Raw genomic sequence first — 16,038 nt, 5'->3', positions numbered from 1 at the left:
ATCAACTATGTGCACAGCCATTCAGTCGTGTCTGACTGTTTGTGACCCCCTGGACTATAGTCCATCAGGCTTCTCTGTCCATGGAATTTCCCAAGCAGGAATACTGGAATGGGTTGCCATTTCCTTCCTCAGTAAATCAACTATATTCCAATATAAAATTTAAAAAAAAAATTTTAAGAAGTATTTAATACATCTTGTTCATAAAGTACCTAATACAGCTACCTAAAACCGCAAGAATCAAAACCAGGTTAAAATTCAATTTCACTGTGTAGGACAATCTAAGTACCCAAAAAAAAAAAACAAAAACCCAAACCTCTATGATAAGATTTTAGCACAGTTATTCCTATGCTTCAGTTTCACTTCAAAACAGTCACCAAAAAAAGTATTACAACTGTCAGAATAGGAGAATATATCAATTTTTACAAATTTATAGATTGAGCCCTAGGCCCAATTTCACAAATACTAAGTCAAATTAATTATTTGATTGGTGTATGGAAGTTTAAATTTTTAAAAATATTTGTGTATGGTATGTATATTAAGTATTTTACAAACGTTTCATTTTAAGGCTTTCCTTCTGATTATCAGAGTAAAATGTACTCATTACTAAAAATTTCTGATATTTTTATTTAAAAAATTTTAGATCTCCCACAACCCAAAGATAACTACCATTTTGGTGTATCTCCTTCTGCTCTTGTATTTTCTCTTTGTGCATTTTTTATGCTTTCTTTTCTCTTGTTTGTTTGTCGGGTTTTGTTACTTAACATGGGCCTGTCTTTCAGAATTCTTTAGCCTACACACCGTTCTGTCCGATGAATGTGTTATATTACTTTGTGTAGCCAGTGTGCTAATCCTAGATACTTAGGTTGCTTATGCATTTTTGCTTTTATAAACCTTTGGGCACATCGCTCTAGTCTAAGGATAGGATGTTAAAAGAGGCACCGAGGGACTGATGTCGTGGCACATTGGAGGAAGCAGTTGCTGTTTCTCCGGGCCCTGGTCCTGAGGACGCAGTCCAGGTGGTCCCTGGCCTCTTCCTACCCACCCCTCTGCCCTCTGGCAGGTTGAGCAGTGCAGGCCTGGGTGAAGGAGTACCCCCGGCAAGTATGGGAACTATGGCTATCCTAATAGTGGGCATAGTGCCTGTGAAGAGGAGAATGAGAGACTCACGGAAAGTCTGAGAAACAAAGTAACCGCGATAAAATCTCTTTCCATCGAAACAGGGCATGAAGTTAAACATCAAAATAAATTATTAGTTGAAATGGATTCACGGTTTGATTCTACAACTGGATTTATAGGTAAAACTTTGGGAAAACTGAAGCTTTTATCCAGAGGAAGCCAAACGAAGTTGCTGTGCTGTGATGCTATTCTCATTGTTTGTCTTTTTTGTCATTCACTGGATTATTAAACTGAGGTGATACAAGTCAGTGTGAGTTTGGAATTTGTTCCAACTTAACAGCTTGGAGTACCACATCAGTAAAAAAAAAATCAGCATCAAAACATTTCCAAATTTCAGCTACTATGGCTCGTCCCATCAAAGAGGGCTGAATCTTGTTTTATAAATACAGTGCTCTTTGGATACTGTTTCTTAATGATTCACTTTTTGCCCCTATTTTCAGGGTACTGAGATGTTCTGAGGTTCACTCTGGCCCTACCAATTTTTTCCTGTTTTTTGCTGTGAGATTAAAGAGCAGTTATAAAATTCTGTTGTGACCATAAATGTAGGTTTCTGTTCCACATAAAGAACTTCGTGAGAGAGCAGTAGTGCCTAGAGAGCCTGGTGCTGTGCTCCTGAGGTGGATGGGGAGTGTGTTCCTGAACTGTCATCACCCCAGTGTTGTACTCTTCTTCCCTCCTTTATTTCGTTTAAATTGTAGGCTGTTTTGGTTTTTTTTTTAACCTACAGTTTTCCTAATAATTTTTGATGATATGACTCTTCTTCCCCTCCTCTACCCAAGGACCTCAGTCTTTACTAAAACGTGTTATTTTGGCATATTTCTAGTAGGATCCAAAACAAATATGTACCAGTATAGTTGTCATTTTATATTAACTTTATATATATATATAACATTGACTTGGCTTATAATAATTTTATGATTTTAGCCCCTTAGGCCATTTGGTTATCATTTATGACAGAATAATGTGAAGCTAAAGTAATTGCTAAGCTCTGAATGGAAATAAAATGTTCAGGAAAAGTAGTTGCCTCTGCTTTATTATGTGCTCAAAATAAATATTGGAAATACTCAGACATTGAACTTGGGGTTAAGGACACTGTAGTTTTAATCCAATGTATTTGTTTACAGGAAACAAAATGCAAAACTGGACTGCTAGGTAGATGTCAAAATGGTGTGAGATTGTCTGTATTGCTACTGTTCTGGAATTTGCTCATTTATGGGCTTCAAAAATAAAATTTTTAATAAAAGTTTTTAAAAAGTGGCATCAAGGGATCAAAAGTTACAAAGATTTTAAGGTTTTGAAATATACTGCCAAACAAAACTCCATCAGTTGTACTGCGTTTTGTCTCCACCAGCATGAGGGAGCCTGCCCATCTTACTTCGAGAGTAGTAACTCTTGGCACTGAACACTATTACTGACAACATTTCTGCCAATCTTAGAAGCAGAATTTCTTCGATTGCCAATGAGGTTAAGTAGTGTTTTACAAGTCATTTGGACCTTCTTTCATGAGTTGAATTTTCAGTTTCTGGGGTCAGCTTTGCTTGTTGAGTGTTTTCCTTTTGCACATATTAAAAACACTTCTTAAATAATTTGCTACAAATAAGCTCTATCTTCCAATTGGTGGTTTTGACACATAGACGTTATGAATTTGTGAAGTCTTGAAATGTAGAAGCTATGAATTTTTATTTAATAAAAGCTATGCAGGAAGGAGGAAAAGGGAGTTGGTTTTTTTTTTTTTTAAGAGTACAGGGTTCCAGTTTTGCAAGATGAAAGTTTTGAAGAGTTATTTGACAACAGTGTGAATATACTTACCACTACTACATTGCACACTTAAAAATGGTTAACGTGAAAATTTTTATGTTATTTTTTAACCACAATCTTTAAAAAGCAATCTTTTTCTTGTGGTTTCTTCCTTTGCTTATAAAGCCCTGTTTCTATATGCACTTTTCTACTACCCCATACTACCCCATGGCAGAGTAGAGAGTAGTAATGCACACTTCATGGCAAATAGATGGGGAAACAGTGGAAACAGTGACAGACTTTATTTTCTTGGGCTGCAAAATCACTGTGGACGGTGACTGCAGCCATGAAATTAAAAGACACGTGCTTTTGGAAGAATAGCTGTGACAAACCTAGACAGCATATTAAAAAGCAGAGACGTTACTTTGCCTACAAAGGTCCATCTAGTCAAAGCTATGGTTTTTCCAGTAGTCATGTGTAGATGTGAGAACTGAACAGTAAAAAAGGCTGAGCACCAAAGAATTGATGCTTTTGAACTGTGCTGCTGGAGAAAACTCTTGAGAGTCCCTTGAACTGCAAGGAGATCAAACCAGTCCATCCTAAAGGAAATCAACCCCAAATATTCATTGGAAAGACTATTGCTGAAGCTGAAACTCCAATACTTTGGTCACCTGATGTGAAGAGCTTACTCATTGGACAAGACCCTGATGCTGCAGGGTCTGAAGGCAGGAGGAGAAGGGGACAACAGAGGATGAGATGGTTGGATGGCATCACCGACTCCATGGACATGAGTTTGAGCAAACTCCAGGAGATGGTGAAGGACAGGGTAGCCTGGTGTGGTACAGTCCATGGGGTTGCAAAGAGTCAGACATGACTGAGCTACTGAAGAACAACAACAACAGGATCAATTTGTGCCTTTTTCCTTAACCCAGATGTCTAGGATTCTCAGTTTCCTTGGTGCTTTAGGGGCTTCCACCCTTCACAGCTAAGAGAGTGATACGGCTATAGGTACAATAGTAGGGTTTTGGTCTAAAGACTAGAGTTTTTTCTGCCATTAAAAAAAGAATGAAATGGGAATTAGGTCTTTCTACTATGACTCACGCGAAGAGTTGACTCTTGGAAAAAACTCTGATGCTGGGAGGGATTGGGGGCAGGAGGAGAAGGGGATGGCAGAGAATGAGATGGCTGGATGGCATCACCGACTCAATGGACATGAGTTTGAGTGAACTCCGGGGGTTGGTGATGGACAGAGAGGCCTGGTGTGCTGCAGTTCATGGGGTCACAAGGAGTCAGACACAACTGAGCAACTGAACTGAACTGAGCTGAACTATGACTCAATGAGGAGGCTAGAAAATCTTCTCACTCTAAAGCAACTATAAAGATAGACAATGTAGGCAGCCATTTTAATGCTCTGAAAATCACCATTTGATTGCTCATGTAACAATATGAGAAGCATTTATGGTTGAGAAAATCTCAACTTTGGGTACTAATAGCAAGTCTCTATGACATTCTTTTTGGTCATATAAGATGGACAGGGAGGCCTGGCGTGCTGCAGTCCATGGGATCACAAAGAGTCGGACACAACTGAGCAACTGAACTGAACTGAACTGATGACATTCTTGACTGATTGTTGTTGCCAGTTGCTAAGTCATGTCTGACTCTTTGCAACCCCATGGACTGCAGCACACCAGGTCTTCCTGTCCATCACCAAATCCTGGAGTTTACTTAAACTCACATCCATTGAGTCGGTGATGCCATCCAACCATCTCATCCTCTGTTGTCCCTGTCTCCTGCCTTCAATCTTTCCCAACATCAACGTCTTTTCCAATGAGTCACTTCTTCGCATCAGATGGCCAAAGTATTGGAGTTTCAGCTTCAACATCAGTCCTTCCAATGAATATTCAGGACTGATTTCCTTTAGGATGGACTGGTTGGATCTCCTTGCAGTCCAAGGGACTCTCAAGAGTCTTCTCCAACACCACAGTTCAAAAGCATCAAATGGGTGTTTTTTCTGACACCAATATCACGATCCAGAAAAAAAAAATTGGGAAATTGAGTTTTATTAAAATTAAAAATTCCTTTGTTTTAAAGGATATCACTACACACCACAGACTGGGATAAAGTACAAACCATTATATATATATATATTTATATATGATAACATATCATGTATATTCTTTAATCTATATATATGTATACTTGAAATGTATATATTATTGAAATCTCTCAAAACTCAACAATAGAAAGACAAATAACCCAACTAAAAAATGGACAAAAGCGTTGACTAGACATTGAACTAAATAAAATACACAAATGGCTAATAAGCACATGAAAGGATGCTCAGCACCGTTAATCATTAAGGGATTAGACCATAATGAGATACCACTACATAGCCGGTAGGATGGCTGTAATAAGAGACAGACAATACCACATCCATTCACATGGATCTGAAAAAACTGGAACGCTGATACACTGCCAGTGGCACGGCCACTTGGGAAAACAGTTTGGCGGTTTCTTAAACCGTATCATACCTGACCATACGACCGAGCAATTCCACTCCTAGAAATCTACCTATAAGAAATGAAAACACATATCCAAACAAAAACCTGTATGCCAAAAAGTGGAAACAGTCCAAGGAGCAGTCAACCAGTGAATGGATAAAACAAATTATAGTACATCCGTCCATACTATTCAGCAGTAAAAGCAAAAGGACCCAGATACATGCTACAACTCTGAAGAAAGGCAAAAACATTATGCTAAGTAAAGAACTAGATGCAGGGGCTGCCCTGGTGGATCAGCGGTGAAGAATCTGCCTGCCAGTGCCGGGGACACGGGTTTGATCCCTGATCTGGACAGATGCCACATGGCTGGGGGCAACTAAGCCCTGGGTCCGAACGACTGTGCCCATGTTCTGGAGCCTGTGCTCTGCAACGAGAGAAGCTAACCACAGTGAGAAACCCACACACTGCGACTGGAGTGGCCCCCACTCACCAAGATTAGAGAAAGCTCGAGCGGCAACAAAGACCCAGTACAGCCAAAAATCAGTAAATAAATCAATCTAAAAATTAGGTGCAAAAGGCCGTATAATGAATGGTGCCGTTTGTAAAATGAAATGTCCAGAAGAGACAAATTTATACAGAGGGATGTGAGGGCGATCTGGTTGCGACATCTGTCACCCCATTGATCGCCAGGGTTGATTCGGCTGATCTGGCTGGCTAGGCGGGTGTCCCCTTCCTCCCTCACCGCTCCATGTGCGTCCCTCCCGAAGCTGCGCGCTCGGTCAAAGAGGACGACCATCCCCGCTAGAGGAGGACCGGTCTTCCGTCAAGGGTATATGAGTAGCTGTGCTCCCCTGCTAGAACCTCCAAACAAGCTCTCAAGGTCCAAATTTATACAGAGAAAAAAGATGTCAGCAGTTACCTCGGGCCTGGGGCAGGCAGGAAGATAAGCTGCAAATGGACACAACGGAACTTAGGGAAATGATGAAATGCTCTGAAGCCGGATGGTGGTAAATGTCTGCACAACTATCAATATATTAAACATTGGTGAGTCATACACTAACATTCGGAGAATTTTATTTTATGTAATCTATATTTCAGTAAAACTTTTTAAAATGTATAAGAAAACAGTTAATGGCTCCCTTGTCTATCCTTTAAAATTATTTTTGATTTGAATTTTATATTCTTTCCAGAATACTGAAGTATAATTTGTATAAAGTTTGAAAATCTTTTCTCGCATCCTGCAGGTTGCCTTTCCACTGCTTCCTTAGCTGTGCAAAAGCCTTTTAGTTCGACACAGTCTCACTTGGGTATTTTTGCTTCTGTTGCTTGTGATTTTGGTGTCATATTCAAGGTATCATTGTCAAGATCAATGTCAAGAACCTTTTCCCCTCTGTTTTCTTCTGGGAGTTTTATGGTTTCAGACGTTATTTACATTCAAATCTTTAATTCATTTGAGTTACTTTTTGTGTACGGTGAAAGTGTCCAGTTTCATTCTTTTGCAGGTGGATATCCAGTTTCTAAGCAGTATTTATAGAAGAAACTTTCCTCATTGTGTGATCTTGGCACCTACTTGTAAAAGTTTAGTTGACTCTATACAGGCGGTTTTACTTCTGGGCTCTCTATTCTCTTCCATTGGTCTCTGTTTTACAACAGTACAATACCGCTTTGATTACTATTACTTTATAATAGAATTTGAAATAAGGCAGTAGCTTTGAGTGGTTACTTTGGATTTCAGTTCCCATGAGTCCAAGAAGCAGACGCCTGGTGAATAAATCCTCCCGAACATGATATTCCTCGTGACAGATATCCAGGGAGCCAAAGGCCTGGGACAAGAATTACCACCAGCCACCTCGTGTGACACTTGCTCAACTGACAGTGTCAGGATGCTGCTCTCAAACGTAACAAGACACCACACGAGACCATCCTCCAACAAACGTAAAGGTGGCGGGGGCACCACGTGTGCCCCAAGGATCTCTGCAAAGGTCAGGGGGACAGCTCTCCTGAACTTTTGTACCACGTGTTGCCTGCTGGTCAGGTAGCCTTGAAGACTTTAATGCCCCAAATTCTGCATTCATAACATTCTTTTTTATTATTTTATTTTTGGCTGTGTTAGGTCTTCGTTGCTGCACAAGCTTTTTCTCTGGTTGCAGGGCATGGGCTTCTCATTGCAGGGGCTTCTCTTGTTGCAGAGTACGGGCTCTAGGGCGCTCCAGCTTCAGCGGTTGTGGCTTGTGGGCTCAGCAGCTGCAGCTCCTGGTCTCTAGAGCCCAGATTCAATAGCTGCGGTGCAGGGGCTTGGTTGTTCCACAGCATGTGGGACCTTCCCAGATTGGGATCTAAGCCGTGTATCCTGCATTGGCAAGTGGAATTCTTTACCACTGACCCATCAGGGAAGCCCAATAACATTCATTCTAGAACACAGAAAAGCTAATCTGATCTTAAGTCAGGGTTTTGGCAAAGTATGATGTTTCCTGTTCCTATCATTTAGTTTTCTAGTTATGCCATCAATTAAGAGGCCAATTGACTTTATCTAATTGATAAATAGCAGGAAAAAGGTAAGTTCCTTGCTGTTGTTCAGTTGCTAAGTCGTGTCCAGCTATTTTCCACCCCATGGACTGCAGCACACTAGGCATCCCTGTGCTTCACTATGTCCCAGAGCTTACTCATACTCATGTCCAATGAGTTGGTGATGCCACCAAGCCATCTCATCCTCTGTCACCCCCTTCTCCTTTTGCCTTCAATCTTTCCCAGCATAAGACTCTTTTCCAATGAGTCAGTTCTTCACATCAGGTGGCCAAGGTATTGGAGCCTCATCTTCAGCATCAGTCCTTCTGATGAGGGTTGATTTCCTTTAGGATGGACTGGTTTGATCTCCTTGCTGTTCAAGTGACTCTCAAGAGTCTTCTCCAGCACCACAGTTTAAAAACATCAATTCTTCAGTGCTCAGCCTTCTTTATGGCCCAACTCTCACATCCATACATGACTACTGGAAAAACCATAGCTTTGACTATATGGACCTTCGTCAGCAAAGTGAGGTCTCTGCTTTTTAATACGCTGTCTAGGTTTGTCATAACTTTTCTTCCAAGATAAGTTCCTTACCTGGAACAAAACTTCACAAAGGCGGTATCTCCCCTAGCTCATAGCTTTCTGAAGCCCACTGTACCCCCATTGCCTCTCTCACTTTCTTGAACTTCAGAGTCCTACACAAACTCCATGCAATGAGATTCCTCTCTAGGTGTAAAAGATTTCTTTGGCTGAGTTCTGGGCTTCGTTTTCCGGCATGTTTTCACTGCCTCCATGAGAGGATTTATGCCCACATCCCTTGAAAACATGGCCCTTCTTTCTCTTTATTTTCTCGTAAGTTGTACAAACCTATCTTCCTGAAGTCAGAAAGAGAACCTCATACCAGGGTGAAAAATATCTCCACCTGCAGGTATCTCTACATGTGATCGTGACACTAAAACAAGCAGTTAGCATGTGTGTGTGTTACCCAAGCATTCTCCACATTCACTTACTTTATGAGTGTCCACTGGAGTCCATTTGTTTCTGTCCAACTCCCCCCGCCTTAGTGATGGGACCATGGCCACAGCGTACCAACCACCTCTTGCCAGGTCAGCCACTCTCACCACCACTTCCCAGCACCCCAGCTGCCCTCTGAGGCTGTCAGCAGAGAGCCAGGGAACCAAACTTCTAGAAACACTGTTGCTGTTTTTCATGTCTCCCTTGCTTCTAGAATTCCCCATCATTAATTCGCCGCTGTTGTTTACTCACTAAGTTGTATCCATCGCTTTTGCGACCCCATGGACTGTAGCCCGCAAGGCTCCTCTGTCCATGTGATTCTCCAGGCAAGGATACCGGAGTGGGTTGCCATTTCCTTCTCCAGAGGATCTCCCTGACCCAGGGATCGAACCCAAGTTGCCTGCATTGACAGGCGGCTTCTTTACCACCGAGACACCAGGAAAACCGCCCCTCCCCCACCCCTACCCATCATTAATGGAATAAAGCTAATGAGAGGCTAATAAAACCTCTCAGCCTGACATTCCCGAGTCCTCTCTTGTCCTGTGATGAAAGACGACCTAGAAGCAAATTCTGCGGGAAATGTAGGTCTTGTTTCAGGATTGTTCTGCTCCTGTGTAGGCAGGAGGCCAACCTTATCTTCAAACATTCAAGCTGCCCAGGTTCTTTGACTTTGTCCATTTCAGCCATACTTCAGCTTTATCAACTGGTAATGGGTATGGATCAGAGCTTAATCGATGACACAGACTGTCCATGGCATGTATGAGCAGTTCCGAGACCTCCCAAGGCGAATATATTTTATACTGCTGAGAAGCTGGACCACCCAAGAGCTCCCTCCCAGGACCAGAACACCTTGACCCTTCAGTAGAAATGCTTCCCTGGACTCTGCTCCTCCCCCATTGGCCCATCTCTTTATTTTCCCTCAAACACACTCTATTATCATCTCTCCCACTGTAGCCTTGCTGACACCTTCCTTGCACCTCCTCCCAACCTTCCTCCTTCTCCCTCCTCTGAACTCAGGATATGTCACTCATTTGTTTTGAAATTTTGAATTCCTAGAATTCTTTTTTTTTTTTTTCCAGCTGTGCTGGGTCTTCATTGCATCATGGGCTTTCCGCTCGTTGCAGCGAGTGAGGGCTACTCCCTTGCTGTGGTGTGTGGGCTTCCCACTGCAGGGGCTTCTCTTGTTGCAGAGCACGTGCTCCAGGATGTGCAGGCTCAGCAGCTGCAGCTCTCGGGCTGTAGAGCCCAGGCTCAATGGTTGTGGTGCCCGGGCTTAGCTGTTCTGTAGCACGTGGGATCTTCCCAGACCAGGGATCGAACCTGTGTCTCCTGCATTGGCAGGTGGATTCTTTACCACTGAGCCATCAGGGAAGCCCCTCAAATTCTTAAAGTTGGTGGTGATGGTCAAAGTTGTTTTTTTTTTAGCAAATCCTGGGCAGGAAGACATTCTCCTGAATTCTCTTCTTGTTTTAAGATTTTTTTAAGCTACCTAAATCTTTGATACACTTGGAATTTGTTTTGGTGTAATGCATGAATCAAGGAAACAGTTTTTCCCATTTGTCTCAGCACCTATTTATTCGAATTTTCCCCAGTGATTCTTTTTAATATAAATGTATTTATTTTAATTGGAGGCTAATTACTTTACAATATTGGAGTGGTTTTGCCATACACTGACATGAATCCGCCATGGGTGCACATGTGTTTCTCATCCTGGACCCCTCTCCCACCTCCCTCCCCACCCCTTCTCTCTGGGTCATCCCAGTGCACCAGCCCCGAGTACCCAGTCTCATGCATCAGACCTGGACTGGCGTCCCCAGTGATTCAAAATGTCATCTTCATTATAATTTAAGTTCTCATCTATCTGGGGTCTCTTTTTATGGTTCTATATTCTGTTCCACTGATCTGCCTAGCCATGGAATGACATGAAACTGTTCTAGTACTTATGGGTTTTTAAATCTACTTTGATATTTGCTAGAGCTGGTCTTTTCTCACTATGCATGCTTTTCAAAAACTTCCTGATTATTACCATTTACTTTTCCATATGAACTCTATAATCATCTTGTCTGGTCCCCTTCCACCAAACCGCTATTGCTGACATCAGATCTGAATTTCAAAACTGATTCTGGCTACAGTGTGAAGAACAAGGGTACATGAGGGAAGACCAGTGTGAAATGCTATCACACAAGTTCATAAGAGAGGTGAGGGTCACCTGGACTAGGAGGGTGACAGCAGAGACGAAAGAAGATAGGATCAAGTGATATGGAAAAATTAAAATTGGCAGGACTTAGTGACAAAAGTAATTTGATAGTTTAGAAAGAGGTAGGTGGCTTAGGTGATTTTCTAGTCTTGCCTGGACAATAGAGATCCAATCCGGAACAATCCAAGGATGCAATGTTAGCTTTGGGGTTGTCCTGAAAATCAGGGTGCTTTTGGAAAAGGCTTGGAGTTCTTTGTAAGGCGATATCATGGGTTCAGACAAGATGCCCCGAAGTGAATTGCCTCCCCCAGGCAGTATCAGGTATCAGGAATGCTAAACCAGCTTCTAGAACATTTCACGGGCTGTGGGGGGTGTACCCATGACTTCAAACCACGTGGCTCTAAATGGCAACAGTGTATTCTGAGACATTCCATCACATCATATTTGCAGAGGCAACCTGTGGTTAGTGAAGAAAAAAAATACTTCAAAAGTTGTCCTTTCTTCAGTTCCTCAAAAAGTGGTATTATTGTAAGTCTCCACTCCTAGGTATATTATACCCAAAAGAATTATAAATGAGAACACAAAGAGACCCTTATATACCCATGTTCATAGCAGCGGTATTCACAACAACCCAAAGCTGGAAACAGCTCAAATGTCCATCATCAGATGAATGGACAAACAAATGTGCCAAATCCATACAATGGACTAGGAAGAGCCTTTGAAAGGAAGGAAGTTCTGACACATGCTACAACACAGAGGGTCCAAGGAAGCACTATGGTGAAATAAGCCAGAAACAAACGGACAAATACAGGATTCCATTTATGCAAAGTACCTAGAATAGGCAAATTCATAGAAACAAAAAGTGGAATAGAGGTTACCAAGGAGCTGGAGGAAAGGGGAAATGGGGAGTTATTATTAAATGGATATAGAGTCTGTTTGGCATGATTAAACGCTTCAGGGAATAAGTAGTGGTGATGGTTATATAACGTTGACAACTTAATGCCACTTATTTTACACTTGTTGCTGTCGTTTCATCGTTAAATCGTGTCCAACTCTTTGCGACCCCATGGACTGTAGCCCGCCAGGCTCCTCTATCCATGGGATTTTCCAGGCAAGGATACTGGAGAGGGTTGCCATTTCCTTCTCCAGAGGATCTTCCCAACCCAGGGATTGAATCTACATCTCCTGCGTTGGCAGGCGGCTTCTTTACTGCTGAGCCACCAGGGGAGCCCTAATTGGACAATTAAAAGTGGCTAATATGGTAAAAAAATGTTATGTGTATTTTACCATATTTGAAAGGATAGAAAAAAATCACAGGAACTAACATAATATGGTAGGTCAATTATACTTTAAAAACAAATAAACAAGCAAACAAACTCATAGAAAAAAAGAGATTAGATCTATGGATACCAGTAGTGGGGAACAGAGGGAAGAGAAACTGAAGGAAAGCAATCAAAGGGTAGGAACTTCCAGTTATAAGATAAATAAGTACTAGGAATATAGTGTACAACATGGTTAATGTAATTAACATTGCTGCATGTTACATACGAAAGTTGAGAGTAAATCCTAAGAGTTCTTATCAAGCAGAAAACTTTTTTTCCATTTCTTTAATTTTGTGTCTCTATGTGATGATGAATGTTCACTGAACTTATACTGATAATCATTTCATGATGTATATAAGTCAAGTATTTGTGCTGCACACCTTAAACTCATAAATTTAGAATAGAAAGTCTTAAATTATACCTCGATAAACCTGGAAGGAAAAATGATTCACTTTATGTTGTGTGTATTTCACCAAACTAAAAAAGAACATATGTTTTTTTAAAGTTTCCTTTTCTTATGAAAGAATGTGCCATAACAGAGGGGCCTCCCCTCACCACTAAGACAAATTCTGACCACGTGATTACAGCTATATGTCATATTAGCTCTCAGAGACCCAGGTTTTGCACAGTAGGCAACGCACTCTCTCACTCAAAACAATGCAAAATATTTTGGGAAACAAACTGTACTGCCTGCATCTCCGGAAGTCCCCTCCCAAGTGGCTAACCACAAAGGGAGGAAACATAACTCGATGAAACCAAGTTTACAGTCAAAACCTCGAGTCCCTATTACTTCGTTCTGTACTAGAGCAAGGCAGTGCAAGCAGGCACTTGGGAACGATGTGACTGATTGCAGCGGTTAAGCTTGCTCTGCCCTGGTCTTTCTTTATGCCATCATGTAGGCATAATCTTATTTCCAAATGTATTTTGAAGCAAATAGGTCTAAGGCATTCGATTAAACAGAAGCTATTTAAAACTCAGTTGGCAGATCACCTGAAAATTCAGTTAACAGAATTAGGCAGTGTCCTTTGAAGAGCTCTGAAGACAGCTGGGGATGAAACTGTATTACTGTTGGTAAAACTGATACTACAAATAACCGCTGAGCTAGATTACCAAGTTGCCAATGCTACTTCCATGCAAAAAAGGAGGAGATATATATATATATATATATATATATGTTTGTTCCAGAGGACGCCCTAAGAGGAATCTGTCATAAAATGCAGGAGAGTCTAAATGCAAGAACAGGGACCTCCCTAATGATCCAGTGGTTAAGAATCCACCTTTCAATGCAGAGCACACAGGTATGCTAAGATCCCACATGCCATGGGGCAATCAGAGAGCCTGTGTGCTGCAACTAGAGAGAACCTGCTCACTGCAGCGAAGACCCACCACAGCCAAAATCATCATCATAATAAAATGAATAAACAAACATGTCTAATCCTCACAATGACTGTACAAGACATTCTTCCCATTTAAATAAATAAATAAATGCAAAAACAACCTATCCATTGAATGAAGAGTACTATGTTTTTCAGAAGAAAAGAAAGGATAATTGATTAATACTGTACAAATAAGCAGATGGAAATTACTTATAGTGATAAAATTCTTGGGGAAATTCTACACAAGCGAATTTTTCTAACCACCTAGTCATAATGATATGAAAGAGTATGCAAAGCTCCAAGTGTTGGCTCAGTGACAGTAAATGACAGGTAGGAATAAAGGAAAATGCTTCTCAAGGGAGGAAAGTAATAAGCCTTCCAAGTCATTGCTATATATCATGAAGATGTGGGAGCTTTTACATCCGCAAGTCTATGGATATCAATGAGTTTGGGGAAATACCAAGTTAAGGAAGATAAGGGTAACAGGATGGTAAAGTGAAATTTTCAGCTGAGGCCCCTGAAGTCGACTTTAAGCTCTAAAGAGGTACAAGAATACTTAATAAAGGATTTATAAAGCAGATGACGTAATTTTAGAAAGAACGATTACACACCTATTAGAATGACCAAAAATTGGAACACAGACGATACTAAGTTCTGGCCTGCTTGTGGGGCAACAGGAACTCTCATTCATTTGTGTCTTAGTGTTAGTTGCTCTGTCATGTCCGACAGCTTGCAAACCCCTGGACTGTAGCCCACCAGGCTCCTCTGTCCAAGGAACGGGAGTGGGTTGCCATTTCCTACTCCAAGGGACCTTCCCGCCCCAGGGACTGAACCCACATCTCTTTCATCTCTCGTGTTGGCAGGCAGGCTCTTTCACCACTGCACCACCTGGGAAGCCCGAGTCTGCAGACTGAATGTACACCAGCCAGAGGGAAGTTTACGGTAAACTGTGAACCTTGGCGGAGAAGGCGATGGCACCCCACTCCAGTACTCTTGCCTGGAAAATCCCAGGGACGGAGGAGCCTGGTGGGCTCCAGTCCATGGGGTGGCTAAGAGTCGGACACGACTGAGCGACTTCACTTTCACTTTTCACTTTCATGCATTGGAGAAGGAAATGGCAACCCACTCCAGTGTTCTTCCCTGGAGAATCCCAGGGATGGGGGAGCCTGGTGGGCTGCCGTCTATGGGGTCACACAGAGTCGGACACGACTGAAGTGACTTAGCAGTAGCAGTAGCCGTGAACTTTGGGATAATGATGACACAGCAGTACAGGTTCATCAATTCTACCAAATGTGTCATTTTAATGAGTGACGTTGCTAACGGGGGAAGCTATATACATGTAGGTACAAGGGGTATATGGTGCTACATTTGAGATTCAACAGATGCAAAAAAAAAAAAAAGCCCTCAGATAAGGAACTTTCCTTATCTGGCTAAAAGCAATAACTTCTGGGAAATAAGGCTCCCATAAATTCCTCTTCAGGCTGGACGTACCCCCAACAAGGGAGAAGCCAAATAAAACCTAACCCAATTCCCTTCTCCAGAGAAGGAACAAGGAAGTGGTTGCCAGGGATGAGGGTGGAGCAGGTACACAGCTGGAGCACAGATTTTTAGGGCAGTGCAAATACTGTGTATTATAATGACGGCTGTGTCCCTGTGTGTCACTGTGTGTGCTTCAAGAACAAGAAAGGCCACTCATACCTGTGTAAAGAAGCACTGTCGCAAACTTTCTCATCTCCCATCTCTCTTCCTAAAACCCATTTGTCTTTCCAAAGAAGCCTATTTGTTTGTTCTTCCCATAAGACTTTCTTCCACTAAATTAGGTTTATAATTCTTTAACCATTTAAGAGGCCAGCTATTTCCTTTGATGGTTCCCATGTGCATTGGAAACAAACCCTTTCTCCTGCTCATTTGTTGTTTACCAGTGTAATTCACAGGCCCCAGGTACAGAACAGAAGAGGGTAGAAGGAAAGTTTTTCTCCCTTCCCCCACAGCAAAAAGGGAAAAATCTGTCAGCTCAGCCAACCGCAGTGCAGGAAAGGTGAGTGTGAGTTGGGCTTCGGGGACAACCACAAGCAAGGTGGGAGTGCTGCTTTCTCCGTCTCTCATTGCTGCTTCTCTCAGGGTCAATCTCTCCCTCTGTGGACGGGTTCTTCCCCATAGCTGGCGGGGACACGGCCGTAGGAGGGCTGACTCATACCTCATGGGCTTGC

At 42.0% G+C, this 16,038-nt stretch overlaps 1 pseudogene; it reads left to right on the top strand.

Moving 5' to 3' along the window:
• Nucleotides 1-950: 950 nt before the first annotated feature.
• On the top strand, nt 951-1,485 carry LOC104999290 (annotated as a pseudogene).
• The last annotated feature ends 14,553 nt before the right edge of the window (nt 1,486-16,038 follow it).

Source organism: Bison bison, unplaced genomic scaffold (genome assembly GCF_000754665.1).
Source record: "Bison bison bison isolate TAMUID 2011002044 unplaced genomic scaffold, Bison_UMD1.0 scf7180017864349, whole genome shotgun sequence".
NCBI lineage: Eukaryota > Metazoa > Chordata > Mammalia > Artiodactyla > Bovidae > Bison > Bison bison.
This window is presented reverse-complemented; position numbering and strand designations above follow the sequence as displayed.